The following is a 20,023-nucleotide window of genomic DNA, read 5'->3' as shown; positions in this document are numbered from 1 at the left end:
ACACACAGGAGCTCAACGAGAGTGACCATTGAGTTCTTGGTCACCACTCTTACCAAGGCCCTTCTCCCTCAGTTACTTAGTTTGTGGGGCAACCAGATCAAAGAAGAGTTCTGGCTGTTCCAAACTTTTGACATTTAAGAATTATTGAGGTCACTGTGCTCTTGATTTTTTACTCTTCTCCAGATCTGTGCATCCACCAAATTTTGTCTCATTGTTTGGTGAGTTGCATTGTCAGCTGTGAGACTTTATAAAGACAGGGCTGTGTCATTCCAAATCCTGTCCAACCACCTGAATGTACCACAGGTGACTCCATTAATGGTGTAGAAACATCTCAGAGGTGACCAAGGGAAATGGGAAGAGCCAGAGCTAAATTTCATATGGCATAGCTAGGTCTTAAAGGGGTTATCCAGGAAAAAACTTTTTTTTATATATCAACTGGCTCCAGAAAGTTAAACGGATTTGTAAATGACTTCAATTAAAAAATCTTAATCCTTTCATTACTTATGAGCTTCTGAAGTTAAGGTTGTTCTTTTCTGTCTAAGTGTGAAAGAATTAAGATTTTTTAATAGAAGTAATTTACAAATCCGTTTAACTTTCTGGAGCCAGTTGATATGTAAAAAAAAGTTTTTTCCAGGATAACCCCTTTAATGCTTATGTCTATGCAAAATTATAGTTTTTCCTTTTAATAGATTACATTTTTTTTTCTAAAATTATTATTTCACTTTGTTACTATGGGGTGTTGAGTTCAAAATGATGAGGCGGGGGGGTTACAAAAAAAAATTATAATGATTAGCATAAGGCCACAACATACAGTAGCAAAATGTGAAAAAAAAAGGGTCTAAAAACTTTTCCAATGCATTGTAGCTTTCTGAGATGTATCTTTTTATGACATTATATATTTTACCAGAGACATATGACGTTGTGACTTGTGACATCATACTTTATAATAAGGGGAATCACTTCTTTGTTGTGGCATCACATTTCTTGGCATGGCTTTTATCATATTGATTTGAAAGAAACAGTACTGCTGAAATGTGACATCATAGGTGTCCTGTGCATCCAATAGCCAGTTCACGTTCAGATTACAGAGATTTTCAGTGCAACAGAGACTGTATGGCCCTGTGTCATAATTATAGATGGCAATGCAGCCCCAACGGAATTTGTTTCATTCTTTCAGCAAAATTTCTGCAGCAGAAAGGCAAGACAACATGACAGGCAATTGAAAAGTCCTTTTATACTTCAAGAATAAGAGAGCTAAATGAAAAATATATAAGCCTGGAATACCGTTTTTAATAGAAGACTTTTCTTTTGGTTTTGTGATAACGTTTGCCCTTACAAGGGAAATTGCAAATTTTTGTCAAATTCTTGATTTATTGCAATTTATTATTAGTGTTAAAAAAAAAATGTATGTTTTACTGCTGCCAGAGAAGAATTGTAGAAATTTGCAGCTGTACTTGTTTTTTATTTAGAGGGATTCATACATAGAAACACATCCAACCTGTGTTCAGCACCAGTGCCGCAGCAATGCAGAACAGCTAATCGACGAGGGTGCTGGGTTTCGGAACCTCCCAATCAGCTATTGATGCACTATCTTGTGGATTTTCCCATGGAAACCCCTTTTAAGGTAGGTATGGCAGAAAGTGTCTCCCAGGTGTTTAATGACAGTTAAGAAGTTTCCCCATGGTAATACAAGGACAATACAATATAGAAGTACACATACATGTGTGCAAGTCACAGCAATAATGAGCTGACACAATGCCCTCAACATTTTTCTGGTCATACTGACAACTGCAATGCCTTCAACACAACACCAAACACAGAGATGTGTTGTAGTGGAACTTTGGTGTCCAAGTCAATGTCATACACTTAATTGAATATAGTATATACTGCATGTATGACGGTGTTAACTGAATATGTAAGTATATGCGTAAGATACTTGCCTCTTGGCAGTCCTGCGATAGCCTGATATCTTCTGTATTGTGGCTGTGACACAATAAAGACAGTCCAGATGCTAGGCCAATAAGGTTTGGTGCTGGCTTCCCATGCTGTCTGACTGTCCTAGATTTAAACAGGTGACTTCTGGCCACCTTCTTACCTGTGACTGGTCTTCATAACCTCACTTGCATGATGTTTGGATTGCTGTGTTTCAGATACTATGCCTATTTCTGAGATTACCCCTTTCTTTTTGCAATGTGGACTTATACTTGCTTTCTTGGACTTTGACCCTTCAGACCTGTTAATGACCATCCCTCTGTGTGCTCATTTGGACATTGATGTGACATCTGTGTACTGACACTGTTTTGCTGACTTTAACCACTTAGGGACCATGGGTATACAGGTACGCCCTGACACCCTGGTACTTAACCTCTTCAGGACATAGGGTGTATGGATACGCCCTGCATCCCGAGTCCTTAAGGACCGAGGGCGTATCCATACGCCCGTGGGAATTCCGGCCCCCACCGCTAGCCGGTTGGGGACCGGAGCCGGATGCCTGCTGAAATCGTTCAGCAGGCATCCCGGCATATCGCCCAGGGGGGTCATTATGCCCCCCCATGTCGGCGATCGCCGCAGATCGCTGGACAATTCAGTCCAGCGATCTGCGGCGATTCTGGGTCAATCGGGTCTCCAGTGACCCGGTGACCAGGAATTACTGGCTGTTCGGGGCCGTCTCTGACGGCCCCGAACAGCCAGAGCCTGCAGGGGTGAGATGGCACTGGTGCCACCTCACGATCGCCCTGATTCGTCGGCCGGATTACCGGCTGACCAATCAGGGCGCCTGCTGCGGGTGTCACTCCCGCACCCGCTCCGCCCCTCTTCCGGAGGACGTGAGCGGGTGCGGGACGTGCACCCCGGGTGCTGGGGACCCCGATCCCCGGCGTCAATGTTGGGATCGGGGCCCCAGGAGCAGCGGCGGCGACGACGAGGGACTGACTCTCCGGCGTGGATCGTTGGAGGTGAGTTACAGCCTCAGGCTGTTGCTTAGCAACAGCTCCCAGCATGCAAAAAGGGCATGCTGGGAGCTGTAGTTATGCAACAGCAGGAGGCAGACCACCACTACTCCCAGCATTCCCTTATGGGCATGCTGGGACTTATGGTTTTGCAACAGCTGGAGGCACATTTTTTCTATGGAAAAGTGTACCTTCAGCTGTTGTATAACTACAACTCCCAGCTTGCACAAACAGCTAAAGTGCATGCTGGGAGTTGTAGTGGTGCATCTGCTGGTTGCATAACTACAACTCCCAGCATGCCCGTTGGCTGTCGGTGACTGCTGAGAGTTGTAGTTTTGCAACAGCTGAAGGCACACTGGTTGTGAAACTCAGTTTTTTTTTAACCTAACTCAGTGTTTCACGACCGGTGTGCCTCCAGCTGTTGCAAACTACAACTCTCAGCAGTCACCGTACACCATGCACCGTACATGCTGGGAGTTGTAGTTTTGCAACAGCTGGAGGCACACTGGTTGTGAAACACTGAGTTAGGTCACAAACTCAGTGATACATAACCAGTGTGCCTACAGTTGTTGCAAAACTACAACTCTCAGCAGTCACCGACAGCCAACGGGCATGCTGGGAGTTGTAGTTATGCAACAGCTGGATGTCCCCCCCAATGTGAACGTACAGGGTACACTCACATGGGCGGAAGATTACAGTAAGTATCTGGCTGCAAGTTTGAGCTGCCGCAAACTTTCTGCTGCAGCTCAAACTGCCAGCGAGAAACTACTGTGAACCCCCGCCCGTGCGACTGTACCCTAAAAACACTACACTACAATAACACAAAAAATAAAATAAAAAGTAAAAAACACTACGTATACACATACCCCTACACAGCCCCCCTCCCCTCCCCAAAAAAAATGAAAAACGTCTGGTACGCCACTGTTTCCAGAACGGAGCCTCCCGCTGTTGCAAAACAACTCCCAGTATTGTCGGACAGCCGTTGACTGTCCAGGCATGCTGGGAGTTTTGCAACAGCTGGAGGCACCCTGTTTGGGAATCACTGGCGTAGAATACCCCTATGTCCACCCCTATGCAAGTCCCTAATTTAGGCCTCAAATGCGCATGGCGCTCTCACTTTGGAGCCCTGTCGTATTTCAAGGCAACAGTTTAGGGCCACATATGGAGTATCGCCGTACTCGGGAGAAATTGTGTTACAAATTTTGGGGGGTATTTCTGCTTTTACCCTTTTTAAAAATGTAAAATCTTTGGGAAAACAAGCATTTTAGGTAAAAAAAAAATTTTTTTTTACATATGCAAAAGTCGTGAAACACCTGTGGGGTATAAAGGTTCACTTAACCCCTTGTTACGTTCCCCGAGGGGTCTAGTTTCCAAAATTATATGCCATGTGGTTTTTTTTTGCTGTCCTGGCACCATAGGGGCTTCCTAAATGCGGCATGCCCCCAGAGCAAAATTTGCTTTCAAAAAGCCAAATGTGACTCCTTCTCTTCTGAGACCTGTAGTGCGCCAGCAGAGCACTTTTCACCCCCATATGGGGTGTTTTCTGAATCGGGAGAAATTGGGCTTCAAATTTTTATGGGTATTTTCTGCTATTACCCTTTTTAAAAAATTTTGGGAAAACAAGCATTTTAGGTAACATTTTTTTTTTTTTTTTTACATTTGCAAAAGTCGTGAAACACCTGTGGGGTATTAAGGTTCACTTTATCCCATGTTACATTCCCCGAGGGGTCTAGTTTCCAAAATGGTATGCCATGTGTTTTTTTTTTGCTGTTCTGGCACCATAAGGGCTTCCTAAAGGTGACATGCCCCCCAAAAACCATTTCAGAAAAACGTACTCTCCAAAATCCCCTTGTCGCTCCTTCCCTTCTGAGCCCTCTACTGCGCCCGCCGAACACTTTACATAGACATATGAGGTATGTGCTTACTTGAGAGAAATTGGGCTACAAAAATAAACATTTTGTCCTTTTACCCCTTGTAAAAATTCAAAAATTGGGTCTACAAGAACATGTAAGTGTAAAAAATGAAGATTGTGAATTCTCTCCTTCACTTTGCTGCTATTCGTGTGAAACACCTAAAGGGTTAAAACGCTGACTGAATGTCATTTTGAATACTTTGGGGGGTGTAGTTTTTATAATGGGGTCATTTATGGGGTATTTCTAATATGAAGACCCTTCAAATCCACTTCAAACCTGAACTGGTCCCTGAAAAATACTGAGTTTGAAAATTTTGTGAAAAATCGGAAAATTGCTGCTGACCGTTGAAGCCCTCTGGTGTCTTCCAAAAGTAAAAACTCATCAATTTTATGATGCAAACATAAAGTAGACATATTGTATATGTGAACCAAAAAAAAATGTATTCGTAATATCCATTTTCCTTACAAGCAGAGAGCTTCAAAGTTAGAAAAATGCAAAATTTTAAAATTATTCATCAAATATACGGATTTTTCACCAAGAAAGGATGCAAGTATCGACAAAAAATTACCACTATGTTAAAGTAGAATATGTCACGAAAAAACAATCTCGGAATCAGAATGATAACTAAAAGCATCCCAGAGTTATTAATGTTTAAAGTGACAGTGGTCAGATGTGCAAAAAACGCTCCGGTCCTTAAGGCCAAAATGGGCTCCGTCCTGAAGGGGTTAAAGCTCAAGGGCGTACCTGTACGCCCGTGGGAATTTCGGTTCCCGCCGCGCGCCGGGCAGGGACGGGATGCCTGCTGAAATCATTCATGTCGCAAATCACTGGTGAATTCAGACCGACGATTTCCAACGATTCCGGGTCATACGGGTCTCCGGTGACCCCGAAAATAAGGTGGATCCGGGTTGTCCAAGACACCCACAAACTCCCTCAAGGGATAGGAGTGAGGTGGCAGGGATCCCCCACTCCTATCCCTGCTATTGGTCGGTCGGAAGCGACCGACCAATAGCAGGTCGAGGGGCATGGGGTCTAAAGTTCTGTTCCCCCGCTCTGCCCACCCACAGTAGTCCGGGTAGAGAAGGCAAACCGGCGATGCGGCTCCCTGGTGCGGATGATCCTACAGAAGTAGGTGAGTTGTTGCCTAGCAACATCTGGAGGGCTACAGTTTGGAGACCACTGTACACAGGTCTCTAAACTCGAGCCCTCCAGATTTACAAAACTACAACTCCCAGCATGCCAAGACACCTGTTTGCTGTTTGGGCATGCTGGGATTGGCAGCTTTGCAACAGCTGGAGGACTACAGTTTGGAGATCACTGAGCAGTGGTCTCTAAACTGTGGCGCTCTAGATCTTGCAAAACTACAACTCCCAGCATGCCCACACAACAGTTTGCTGTATGGGCGTGCTGGGATTTGTAGTTTTGCTACATCTGGAGGGCTACAGTTTGGAGATCACTGTGCAGTGGTCTCTAAACTGTAGCCCTTCAGATCTTGCAAAACTACAACTCCCAGCATGCCCAAACAGCTGTCTCGGCATGTTGGGAGTTGTAGTTGCGTACTTCCAGCTGTTGCATAACTACATCTCCCAGCATGTCCTTCGGCAATCAGTACATGCTGGGAGTTGTAGTTTTGCAACAGCTGGAGGCACACTGGTTGGAAAATACTGAGTTAGGTAACAGAACCTAACTGAAGGTTTTCCAACAAGCGTGCCTCCAGCTATTGCAAAACTACAACTCCCAGCATGCACTGTCAGCGCATGCTGGGGGTTGTAGTTTTGCAACAGCTGTAGGTTTGTGTGTTTCTGTGGGTTTACAGTGAGTTTCCTGCTTCAGGTTTGAGCTGTGTCAAATTTTCCGCAAAAGCTCAAACTCCTAGCTGGAAACTCACTGTAAACCCCTGCCAGTGCGAATGTGTAAAAACACTACACTACACTAACATAATAAAGGGTAAAACGCTACATGTACACCCCTTACACTGCCCCCCTTCCCAATAAAAATGAAGAACGTATCGTACCCCAGTGTTTCCAAAACGGAGCCTTCAGCTGTTGCAAAGCAACAACTCCCAGCATTTCTGGACAGGCACTGACTGTCCAGGCATGCTGGGAGTTTTGCAACAGCTGGAGGCACCCTGTTTGGGAATCACTGGCGTAGAATACCCCTATGTCCACCCCTATGCAATCCCTAACTTAGTCCTCAAATGCGCATGGCGCTCTCTCACTTCAGAGCCCTGTCGTATTTCAAGGAAACAGTTTAGGGCCACATATGGGGTATTTCAGTACTTGGGAGCAAATTTTGGGGGGATTTTTCTCCTTTTACCCCTTATGAAAAGGAGAATTTGGGGTTTACACAAGCCTGTTAGTGTGAATTTATTTTTTTTTTTACATTAACATTCTGGTGTTGCCCCATACTTTTTATTTTCACAAGACGTAAAAGGAAATAAGCCCCCAAAATTAGCAATTTCTCCTGAGTACGGAAATACCCCATATGTGGGCGTAAAATGCTCTGCGGACGCACAACAAGGCTCAGGAATGAGAGCGCACTATGTACATTTGAGGCCTAAGTTGGTGATTTGGACAGGGGTAGCTGATTTTACAGCGGTTCTGACATAAATGCCAAAAAAAAAAAAAATACCCACGTTTGACCCCATTTTGGAAATGGAACGTAACAAGGGGTATAGTGAGCCTTAACAACCCACAGGTGTTTGACACATTTTCGTTAAAGTTGCATGGGAAAATGAAAAAAATGATTTTTTTACCCTAAATTTTTCATTTTCACAAGGGAAAATAGAAGAAATGGGGTTACAAATTTTGGGGGACTTTTTTTCCTGAGTATGAATATACCCCATATGGGGATGTAAATTGCTCTGCGGGTGCACTACAATGCTCAGAAGAGAAGGAGCGCCATTGGGCTTTTAGAGAGAAAATTTTTCCGGAATTGAAGGCCACGTGTGTTTGCAAAGCTCCCATGGTGCCAGAACAATGGACCCCCCCCCCCCACATGTGACCCCATTTTGGAAATTACACCACTCAAGTAATGTGATAAGGGGTGCAGTGAGCATTTACGCCCCACAGGTGTCTGACAGATTTTTTGAACAGTCGTCCGTAAAAATGAAAAATTTAATTTTTCATTTGCACAGCCCACTGTTCCAAAGATCTGTCAAACGCCAGTGGGGTGTAAATGCTCACTGCACCCCTTATTAAATTCTGTGAGGATGTAGTTTCCAAAATGGGGTAAAATGTGGGGGGTCCACTGTTCTGGCACCACGGGGGCTTTGTAGACGCACATGTCCCCTTTGTAAACGCACATGGCGCTCCTCCTCTTCTGAGCTTTGTAGTGCGCCAGCAGAGCACTTGACGTCCACACATGGGGTATTTCCATACTCAGAAGAAATGGGGTTACAAATTTTGGGGGGCATTTTCTCCTATTAGCCCTTGTAAAAATGTAAAATATGGGGAAAAACCAGCATTTTAGTGAAAAACAAACTTTTTTTTATTTACACATCCGACTTTAACATAAAGTCGTCAAACACCTGTGGGGTGTTAAGACTTAATGTACCCCTTGTTATGTTCTTTGATGGGTGTAGTTTCCAAATTAGCATGCCATGTGTTGTTTTTTTTTTCTGTTCTGGTACTATAGGGGCTTCCTAATTGCGACATGCCCCCCAAAAAGCATTTCAGCAAAATTCACTCTCCAAAATCCCATTGTCGCTCCTTCCCTTCTGAGCCCTCAACTGCGCCCGCCGAACACTTCACATACACATATGAGGTCTTTCCTTACTCCAGAGGAATGGGTTACAAATTTTGGGGGGATTTCTCTCCTATTACCCCTTGTAAAAATTAAAAAACTGGGTCTAAAAGAACATGCCAGTGTAAAAAATGAAGATTTAGAATTTTCTCCTTCACTTTGCTGCTATTCCTGTGAAACACCTAAAGGGTTAACAAATTTTCTGAATTTAATTTTGAATACTTTGAGGCGTGCAGTTTCTATAATGAGGTCATTTATGGGGTATTTCTAATATAAAGGCCCTTCAAATCCACTTCAAAACTGGACTGGTCCCTGAAAAATTCAGATTTTTTAAATTTCATGAAAATTTGAAAATTACTGCTAAACTTTGAAGCCCTCTGATGTCTTCCAAAAGTAAAAACATGTCAACTGTATGATGCCAACAGAAAGTAGACATATTCTATATGTAAATCAATATAACATTCATTTGGAATGTCTATTTTCCTTACAAGCAGAGAGCTTCAAAGTTAGAAAAATGCAAACTTTTCAAATTTTTCATAAAATTTTGGAATTTTTCACCAAGAAATGATGCAAGTATCAACAAAAATTTACCATTATTTTAAAGTAGAATATGTCATGAAAAAATTATCCAGGAATCAAATTCATACATAAAAGCATCAAAGAGTTATTAATGCTTGAAGTGACAGTGGTCAGATGGGCAAAAAATGCTCTGGTTCTTAAGGTGAAAATGGGCTTGGTCCTTATACTCTTCAGGACGCAGGGCATACTTGTAAACCCTACGCTCTGTCCCGGTATTTAAAACGGGGTCACGCTGTGACCCCTCAAAATACCGGGTCGGTCCTGGCGGCTTTTGATAGCCGGGACCCTGGGCCAATAGTGTGCGGCACAGATCGTTGTGCCGCTGACTATTAAGCCTTCAGACGCTCGCCGCATCTAAAATGAAAGTAAAAGCTTCCCGGCAGCTCAGTAGGGCTGATTGGGACTATCGCGATAAAATCGCAATGTCCCGATCAGCTAGGAAGCAAGCGGAGGCCCCCTTACCTTGCTCCATCGAGTCCGATCGGCGTTTGATTGCTCCAAGCCTGAGTTACATGCTTGAGCAATCAACCCCCTATTAAGCTGATCCATGCAAAGCTATGGCTTTGCAGGGATCAGGGTAAAAGATCAGTGTGTGCAGTGTTATAGCCCCCTATGGGAGCTATAACACTGCAAAAAAAATGTGAAAAAAAAAAGTTAATAAAGGTCATTTGACCCCTTGCCTAATAAAAGTTTGAATCACCCCCCTTTTCCCATAAAATAAAAAAAACTGAGTAAATAAAAATAAACATGTGGAATCACCGCGTTCATAAATATCCAAACTATAAAAATATATCGTTAACTAAACTGCACGGTCAATGGCATACGCAAAAAAAATCCAAAGTCCAAAATAGTGTATTTTTGGTCACTTTTTATATCATGAAAAAATGAATAAAAAGTGATCAAAAAGTCTGATCAATACAAAAATGGTAGTGATAAAAACTTCAGAACATGGCGCAAAATATTAGCCCTTATACCGGCCCGTACATGGAAAAATAAAAAAGTTATAGGGGTCAGAAGATGACAATTTTTAACGTATAAATTTTCCTGCATGTAGTTATGATTTTTTTCAGAAGTTTAACAAGATGAAATCTATATAAGTAGGGTATCATTTTAACTGGACCTACAGAAGAAAGATAAGTTATAATTTTTACCGAAAAATGCACTGCGTAAAAACGGAACCCCCCAAAAGTTGCAAAATGACATTTTGTGGCACAATTAATTTTTTTTTCCCATTTCGCTGTGGATTTTTTGGTAAAATGCCTGTGACTGCAAAGTAAATTTAGTGGTGCAAAAAATAAGTCATCATATGGAATTTTATGTGCAAAATTGAAAGCGTTATGATTTTTAGAAGGTGATGAGTAAAAAATGAAAATGCAAAAACGGAAATTTGCTGACTCCTGGGGTTAAATGGCCACTGTCACAAAACTTCTTTTTGTTAAATACAATAGAGCACTATAAAATATGTATATTTGTAAATACATTCAATTATTTTTTTCATTGATTTAACTTTAAAATCGGCTGTATAAAAGTGGCCACTAGGGGTCCCCACAAAAGAGGCCCACACCGATCTCTGCCCGCCGCTATATGAAAACCGACAGTAGCAACACTTCTGGCCCGACGGAATACAGGAAGTGAGGGAGGGCTTTAGAAGGCTCTGTGCGCACTCCCGGCCTGTCACTCAGCACAAGGAGAAACAGGGGCATGTATTCGCGCGCCGCGTGCCGTGCTGCAGTTGCTCGTACGTCACAGGTACTGCCTGGGGCTATAGCGCTATCCAAGTCTGAGTACATGACTGGCTGGGATTTGTAGTCCCATAATGCAATATGTAAGAGGAGCAGAGGATTATATATATTATCCTCTTACATATTGCATAAGATATTGTGTGTAGGGGACTACAAATCCCAGCCAGTCGTGCATTATGTAAAAGGATATATATATATATATATATATATATAATATATATATATATATATATATATATATATATATATATATATATTATCCTCTGCTCCTCTTACATATTGCACGGCTGGCTGGGATTTATAGTCCCCTACACACAATATCTTATGCAATATGTAAGAGGATCAGAGGATAATATCTATATGTAAAACTCAATGCATTGGGGGGGATTTATCAAAACCTGTCCAGAGGAAAAGTTGCCGAGTTGCCCATAGCAACCAATCAGATCGCTTCTTTCATTTTTGAAAAGGCCTTTGAAAAATGAAAGAAGTGATCTGATTGGTTGCTATGGGCAACAAAGCAACTTTTCCTCTGGACAGGTGTGTGTGTATGTTCCAGCATCAAGTCCAAACGGCTAAAGATATTAACATGAAACTTGGCACACATGTTACTTATATGTCAACAACAAACATAGGATAGGTAATTTAACCCTTACTCACCTCCATTTGCCAGGGGCAGGGTTTTTATTTAAAGTCCCATACAAGTCAATAGGAAATATATGTTACTGCATAACTTCCAAACGGCTGGAGATATTTCGATAATACTTGGTCACATGTTACTTATATGTATACGAGTAAGCAGCTTTAATGGAGACGCCGGCTCAACGTGGCGCTGGACACAGACCAAGCAGGTATGTGATAGACAAGGTGTTTATTTACCCAGAATGCAACGCGTTTCGCTGCCTAAGCAGCTTCATCAGGCATGTCCACTTAAAATATAGCATAGTTAATTTAACCCTTAACTACCCCCATTGTGAGGGTCAGGGTTTTCGTTTAAAGTCCCATGCAAATCAATGGGAAATGTATGCTCCCACATAACTTCCATACTGCTGGAGATATTTCAATAATACTTGGTATTATTACGTATATTACGTATATTACGGGTCGGGATATGAGGAAGGGATATGCTGATGGGATAAGAGGTCGGGATAGGAGGTCGAGATATGAGGACGGGAAAGGAGGACGGGATAGGAGGTCAAGATAGGAGGACGGGATAGGAAGACGGGATAGGAGGTCGGGATAGGAGGTCAGGATAAGAGGTCGGGATAGGAGGTCAAGATAGGAGGTCGGGATGGTCGGGATAGGAGGTTGAGTTAGGAGGTGGAGATAGGACAGGATAGGAGGACAGGATATGAGGACGGGACAGGAAGTGGGGATAGCAAGACGGGATAGGAGGTCAAGATAGGAGGTCTGGATAGGAGGTCGGGATAGGAGGTCGGGATAGGAGGTCGGGATAGAAGGTCGGGATAGGATGACGGGATAGGAGGTCGGGATAGGAGGTCGAGATAGGAGGACGGGATAGGAGGTCGAGATAGGAGGACGGGATAGGAGGTCGAGATAGGAGGTCGGGATAGGAGGTCGGGATAGGAGGACGGGATAGGAGGTCGGGATAGGAGGTCGGGATAGGAGGTCGGGATAGGAGGTCGGGATAGGAGGTCGGGATAGGAGGTCGAGATATGAGGATGGCAGAGGAGGTCGGGATAGGAGGTCGGGATTGGAGGTCGGGATTGGAGGTCGGGATAGGAGGTCGGGATAGGAGGTCGGGATAGGAGGTCGAGATATGAGGATGGCAGAGGAGGTCGAGATAGGAGGTCGGGATAGGAGGTCGGGATAGGAGGTCGGGATAGGAGGTCGGGATAGGAGGTTGTGATATGAGGATGGCAGAGGAGGTCGGGATAGGAGGTCGGGATAGGAGGACGGGATAGGAGGCTGAGATAGGAGGATGGGATAGGAGGTCGAGATAGGAGGACGGGATAGAAGGTCGAGATAGGAGGACGGGATAGGAGGTCGAGATAGGAGGACGGGATAGGAGGTCGAGATAGGAGGACGGGATAGGAGGTCGAGATAGGAGGACGGGATATGAGGACGGGATATGGGGTTGGGATATGACAACAATGGCCCTCATTTACTATTGCAAACCCGACATGTTTGTCGGGTTGTGCGCCAGATTGTCGCATTGTGCCAGAAATTCTGTCTGCGCCAGAATTTGCACCAGAATTTGTGCCAGAATTGAAAAAACCCGACTAACTCTCCATTTTGCTAAGAAAACCTGAAAAAGGGCCGTGGTAGCCAGGAAAGGGGGCGTGGTCTCCGAAAAGGGGCGTGTTCCCGACATTTTCACAAAAACCCAACATATTTACTAAGGTTTCCACATAAAATGCGGTGGATTTCAGCTGAGGAAAACCAGACAGATCAGAACATCAGAAACCTTAGTAAATACCATGGAAAATAAATTGTAGGGAATTAAAACCGACAAAGAAACCTACACAACACTCTTAGTAAATGAGGGCCAATATATGGGGATGGGATATGAAGTCAAAAGCTTCCTCCTTTGTTGATTTACCTCCCCAACAAGGATGAGGAAGGAAAAACCGAGCAACGCAGGGTACTCAGCCAATATATATATATACATACACCGCTTTGCTAGTCAGAGTTACTGCACAACTGGCTTGAATTTGTAGTCCCCAACACACATTATCTTTTGCAATATGAAAGAGTAGCAGATGAATATATATACACACAGAAAAGGATCTTAAATTCACACTCCTTGACCACATCCCTCCTCTAAAATATGGTGGAGACCGTACAAGCCTTCTAAAAAAACGAGAGTTGCGGTGGATCCACACACTCAACTCCCTACGACCCCATGGTCTCAATGTGGAATTTGTGGTAACCCCAGGTATTCTAAACATAACATGAGAGAATAACGCTATTAAAGTGTCTGTTACCGTTAGCAACCATTTTGCCATTTTTTAAATGTGATGTGATTTTTAAATGTTTATATCATATTGAATTTTGAATCTCATGCTATGTCTTTTTATCATTTTAGATTATGTACAAGAGAAGGCAACATACGCAACAAGAAAGATACCATGATGGATGCCTGAATATACATCTTTTTGTCCTTTTGCCAATTTTATTTAATTCACTCGGATGCGCAGTAGTGAGGTTCGCGCTATTGTACCTTGGGGACCAACCGCTAACCCGGGGGTCCCCATGTGTCCACGGGGGTCTCCCTGCCCTTGTCTACACCGGGGCAGCGAGTCCCTAGCACGTACCTCCTCTGGGCTTATCCAAACTGCATTGTATGCACTCATTGTAGGGAGGTTTGCCAGACCTCCCCATGGCAGTATAGGACTCAGCGGCAGACACTGCGCTTGCGCACCGTCATGCAGAGTTATGTTTATATGGCTACAGCGACGCCGGTCCGTTATTGGCCTTAGGTCCAGTGACGTCTTCCACGCGCATGCGCCCTGCGATCTGTCATGGCGCAGCGTACCAGAAGCACGGACGGCGTTCCACGCCAATATGATACAGTCATCTTACATGGTAATTTACACTCATCTAATCATTGTATCAAGTATGAATTGCCTCTCTTACAATATTTTTATGTCACACACTTTTGTCAGGTTATGATAATATATGCGGAACACCATTAAGAGTGCGAAGCATGTATATCTCGTAATGCACTATGCACTTGATGCACGCCATGATGGTTTTTATTAATATATGTTTGATACTGTAAGCACTTTATCCACTATGTTTATTAATTAACATTGTATACACCCCTTTTGTATAAATATCTTGTCATTTGCACTGGTTGTTGAGCTTGAGAAAGACTGCAATTGGGCAGTTGAAACGTTGTTCCTGATGTTGGGTCAATAAATCTTATTCACCTTACTGGAGTGCTGCGGCTTCTTGTTTTTTGGAGTATATGTATATATATATATATATATATATATATATATATATATATATATATATAAATATATTATCCTCTACTACCCTTACATATTGCATATTGACATCCAGAGAGGAAAGTGTTACAGAGCAGCCTCCAGTGATTGGCTGACTGCCAGACTCACTCAGACACTCAGTGACACACAGTGAGGGCGGAAGTTTAGTCATGTAGAGTGAGGGCAGGAGAGGGACACGCCCCCAGCCTGAGAGAAGATGAGAATCCAGACTGCAAATGATCTGAGCTGTTTTTATTAGAAATATAGGGGCTAAACACATAAAACTTAGATGTATATGATCAGGGTGAGGTACTGAGTAACACACAACAGTTTTTTATTTTTTGGGGATATGATGGGTACGCTTTAAGACTTCTGTCTTACCTACCCCTCTCCATTGAAATTAGATAGAAAAGAACCGTCATCCTCTTTCGGGCTGCTATCTAAGGCTCCACATTGCCGTTGTGACACGGCAGTGCGACGGACGTCAGGACAAACGGGGAGAATAGCGGGAGAAAAAATAAATTTTTCTCCCGCTACTTCCATAAAAAAACAACAGCGCCCATAATAGTAAATGGGACCTGTTGGGACCCGTTGTTGCCCGTTGTTCCCCGTCCAGATAACGGACGTTGACTTTTCCTCTGCACAGGTTTTGATAAATCTCCCCTTATGTTCTTTATTTGTACATAAAACTTTTGTATTCTATTTAGAAACATAAAGATTGGGTACACACAATGAAAACAAATATATATATATATATATATATATATATATATATATATATATATACATCTCAACAATACTAAGGTAAAATGCCTACCTGAGCACAGAATTTAGAGACCACAGCTGCTGGGGGAAATCACTTACATGAAGTTCTGATCTGTGTACAATGAATGTCCATAGGGGTGTGATATATGGAAAAAAAAAACACTGCCTCCTGCTGCAGTCTCTGTGTTTACTAGCCAGAGAGATAAAGGTAATAATGTAGAGTAGCAGCAGGGAATTTACTTTTCAATGGCTGCTCTGTAGGTGGTGTCAACAGTATAAAAGACGCATATGACTAGACTGTTTTTTGTATTTTAGACATAGGAGAAGCAATGGACAACAGAAATCACTTTATTCTCCAGTTAAACTCCAGGTGAATCTCATTGTTTCTTATTTGAATGATTATACACTGCTCAAAAAGGGCACACTAAGATAAAACATCCTAGAGAAGTAATCGTATGAATTACTTTTGTCTTTACATAGTTGAATGTGCTGACAACACAATCACACAAAAATTATCAAAGGAAATCAAATTTATCAACCCATGGAGGTCTGGATATGGAATCAAAGTGGAGAACAACACTACATAGTTGATCCAACTTTGATGTAATGTCCTTAAAACAAGTCAAAATGAGGCTCAGTAGTGTGTGTGGCGTCCACGTGCCCGTATGACCTCCCTACAATGCCTAGGCATGCTCCTGATAAGGTGGCGGATGGTCTCCTGAGGGATGTCCTCCCAGACCTGGACTAAATCATCCGCCAACTCCTGGACAGTCTGTGGTGCAATGTGGCATTGATGGATGGAGCAAGACATGATGTCCCAGATGTGCTCAATCAGATTCAGGTCTAGGGAACGAGCAGGTCAGTCCATAGTATCAATGCCTTCCTCTTGCAGGAACTGCTGACACACTCCAGCCACATGAGGTCTAGCATTGTCTTGCATTAGGAGGAACCCAGGGCCGACCGCACCAGCACATGGTCTCACAAGGGGTCTGAGGATCTCATCTCGGTACATAATGGCAGTCGGGCTACTTCTGGCAAACACATGGAGGGCTGTGTGGCCCCTCAAAGAAATGCCACGGGTCCCGGCAGATGGTGGGTCCACTGGGCCAGTGTGGATGATGACGTGAGCCGTGCCAGAGAGCAGAGTCTAAGGTGCCGCTGGTTTTCACCAGAGCCCACCGCAAAGTGGGATGGTCTTGCTGCGGGAGGCGGCACCCAGGTCGCTACCTCTGGCACAATATAAGCACAAATTCTCATTGGGTCAACAGGATTTTTCCTGCTGTGTTAAGTGAAAAGAGGCAAAATAGAGAGTAGGGGTGGATGTTGGAACACGGGGGCCAGACGAGGTAAATGCTGTGTTCAGGCAGGTTCTTTTTCCAAAGGATGTTCCTCCTGCCTCTCGGCAAAACGCACATCAATTTGAGTGGCTAAATGGATAAGTTCACTTAGGTTAGCTGGAGAATCTTGTGCAGCAAGAGCATCCTTGATTCGAGAGGAAAGTCCTTTTTTAAAGGTAGCACACAAGGCCTCATCGTTCCAAGAAAGTTAAGAGGCAAAAATGCAGAACTGAACCACAGAGGAGTTCCCTTGGCAGAGATTCAATAGAGCTGTCTCAGGAGAGGAGGCTTGCGCGGGTTCTTCAAATGCATTGCGGAATTCTGCAAGGAAGGCTGACAGGTTCAAGGAGACCGGATCTCTACGATCCCAGAGAGGAGTAGCCCAGACAAAAGCTTTTCCAGACAGTACACTGAAAACAAACGCCACTTTAGCACATTCCGTCGGGAACAGATCCGCCATGAGTTCAAGATGGATAGAACACTGTAACAAAGCCTTTACACAGCTTTGGATCTCCGTCATACCTTGAAGACAAGGACCCGGAGGAAACTGCAGACACAGGAGGAGGCTCATGAACAGGTGGCTGCTGCTGAGTCTAAGTCTAAGGTGCTGCTGCTTTTCACCAGAGCCCGCCGCAAAGCGGGATGGTCTTGCTGCGGCAGGCGGCACCCAGGTTGCTACCCCTGGCATGACTCGACCACACAGGTAGCTGGGAGGTGACATGGTACAGAAGGAGACTGGCAGGATATGGCAAGATGGCAGTAGGTCAGGGCAGGTAACACAGGAGCAGGGGAGGTAAGGTAGCAAGGAACAGGTACACGGCAACAGTAACACAGGACTTTCACTATGGCACAAGGTAACCAAAGATCCGTCAGGGAACCAAGGGAGGAGCTGATATTTAAGAACAGGGTACAGGTTTAGACACTTGATTAATTGAGCATTGGCCCTTTATGTGAAAGAGCTCCAGCGCGTGCGCACCCTAGGAGGCGGGGGCACGCAAGCCAAGACAGCGAGGACACGTAGCGGGGGAAGATGAGGGAGGTGAGTGATGGGCTGGGATTTGCATGCAGGCGCGTCCCGCAATGTGAATCCCAGGCCTGTCAGCAGCAGGGACATAAGCAGACAGCGTTCACGGCCGGCGTGTCCTGCCAGAGTGCAGGTGTTACACCACCCCACACCATTACTGACCCACCACTAAATGGTCATGCTGGAGGATGTTGTAGGCAGCAGAACATTCTCCACAGCGTCTCCAGACTCTGTCACGTCTGTCACATGTGCTCAGTGTGAACCTGCTTTCATCTGTGATGAGCACAGGGCGCCAGTGGCGAATTTTCCAATCTTGGTGCTTTCTGGCAAATGTTAAACATCCTGCTCGGTGTTGAGCTGTAAGCACAACCCCCACCTTTGAATGTCGAGCCCTCATACCACCCTCATGGAGTCTGTTTTTGTTTTTTGAGTGGACACATGCACATTTGTGGCCTGCTGGAGATCATTTTACAGGGCTCTGGAAGTTCTCCTCCTGCTCCTCCTTGCACAAAGGCAGAGGTAGCTGTCCTGCTGCTGGGTTGTTGCCCTTCTACGGCATCCTACGACTCTCCTGATGTATTGGCCTGTCTACTGGTAGTGCCTCCATGCTCTGGATACTATGCTGACAGACAGCAAACCTTCTTGCCACAGCTCGCATTGATGTGCCATCCTGGATGAGCTGCACTAACTGAGCCACTTGTGTAGGTGTAGACTCCATCTCATGCTACCACTAAAGTGAAAGCACCGCCAGCATTCAAAAGTGACCACAACATCAGCCAGGAGGCATAGATACTGAGAAGTGGTCTGTAGTCACCACCTGCAGAACCACTCCTTTATTGGGAGTGTCTTGCAAATTGTCTATAATTTCCACCTGTTGTCTGTTCCATTTGCACAACAGCATGTGAAATTGATTGTCAATCAGTGTTGCTTCCTGAGTGGACAGTGTGATTTCACAGCAGTGTGATTGACTTTGAGTTACATTGTGTTGTTTGAGTGTTCCCTTTATATTTTTGAGCAGTGTACATAACACTTGTAAGACTTTGTCCACACATGATATAGTGTATTTATTGCTGAATTATAGTGAGTTCAGTACAAGACAAGTAACATAAAATACGTGCAGTATGCCATACATAAAATCAGAATCAGCAACAAAATCTGTATATAAAATATTTCTAGGCTAATTCCACAGCATATTCAAGAAATAGCACATGGGGAATTACATACAGTGTAAAAACCTAATATAATTGGCTTCACTTTAATTCTATATGCAAAACTAAAACCCTGCAATGTTATCCTACTGAGGAAACCTGCATGAATTCACCAAAGCAAGTCCTTTTTTGTCTTTTCAAAATAGTTTTATTAGGGAACAGAGAGACACAAATTGAAATATTTATATTTGTAGAGGCATTACCACTTAGAAAGCTAGAAACTGGATTTTATTCACTTCAGTATACAAATTGGGCATACTGACCACTAAATTGGTACAGTCCAAATATCTTACCCTCTGTTTTACCAATTAGGGTTGATAAAATAAACCAAACCCTGTACTCTTTCATCCTACTGTCCCCACTATTCTTTTTATCATGGCAGGGACCAGTGTTAATTTTTCCTGCAAGTCCCAGGTTAGATATTGGCCTTTTTGCTGTCTGAGGTGCACAGTAAAATAGTGCCCCCTCCCAACACCGTACAATGTACATGGGAGAGTGAGGACATCCACAGATTCAAAGTAAAAAACTTTAATAACCTTAAGGCTAGGTTTCCACTGAGATTATTTTTTAAAGGCCCAAAAAGTCAGCTGCAAATAGTTTTTCTGTGGAAAAAACTAAACAAAACACCGCAGCCAGATGTTACCTGCAAATCAACATGGAACTGCAAAATGCCATATCCATTTGGCTATTTCCATTGCCATTTTTTCACTCCTATTGGTGTTTTTGTGCTTTTTTGGGCTCAGTAGCAGTTTTTCAAAAATAACAGCATGTTGATTGAGACTGTGGCCTTTTTTCAGCAAAATCGTGGCA

General features: G+C 43.8%; 1 protein-coding gene across 7 annotated transcripts in view; it reads left to right on the top strand.

Moving 5' to 3' along the window:
- Window positions 1-1,469: 1,469 nt before the first annotated feature.
- ODAD1 (outer dynein arm docking complex subunit 1) overlaps window positions 1,470-20,023 on the top strand; it is a 134,079-nt gene continuing 115,525 nt past the window's right edge. For 2 of the 7 annotated variants that reach the window (XM_056542319.1, XM_056542316.1), the window contains exon 1: window positions 11,594-11,774. The gene's annotated coding sequence lies outside the window, so the exon portion shown is untranslated. Of the gene's footprint in view, window positions 1,625-10,805; window positions 10,934-11,593; window positions 11,775-15,990; window positions 16,015-20,023 lie in introns of those variants that run through there. The other 5 variants (XM_056542313.1, XM_056542318.1, XM_056542314.1 and 2 more) reach the window with 5 other exon arrangements.

This window comes from Hyla sarda, chromosome 10 (assembly GCF_029499605.1).
Source record: "Hyla sarda isolate aHylSar1 chromosome 10, aHylSar1.hap1, whole genome shotgun sequence".
NCBI lineage: Eukaryota > Metazoa > Chordata > Amphibia > Anura > Hylidae > Hyla > Hyla sarda.
Note: the sequence above shows the minus strand (reverse complement) of the source record. Positions and strands in the feature narration are given on the sequence as shown.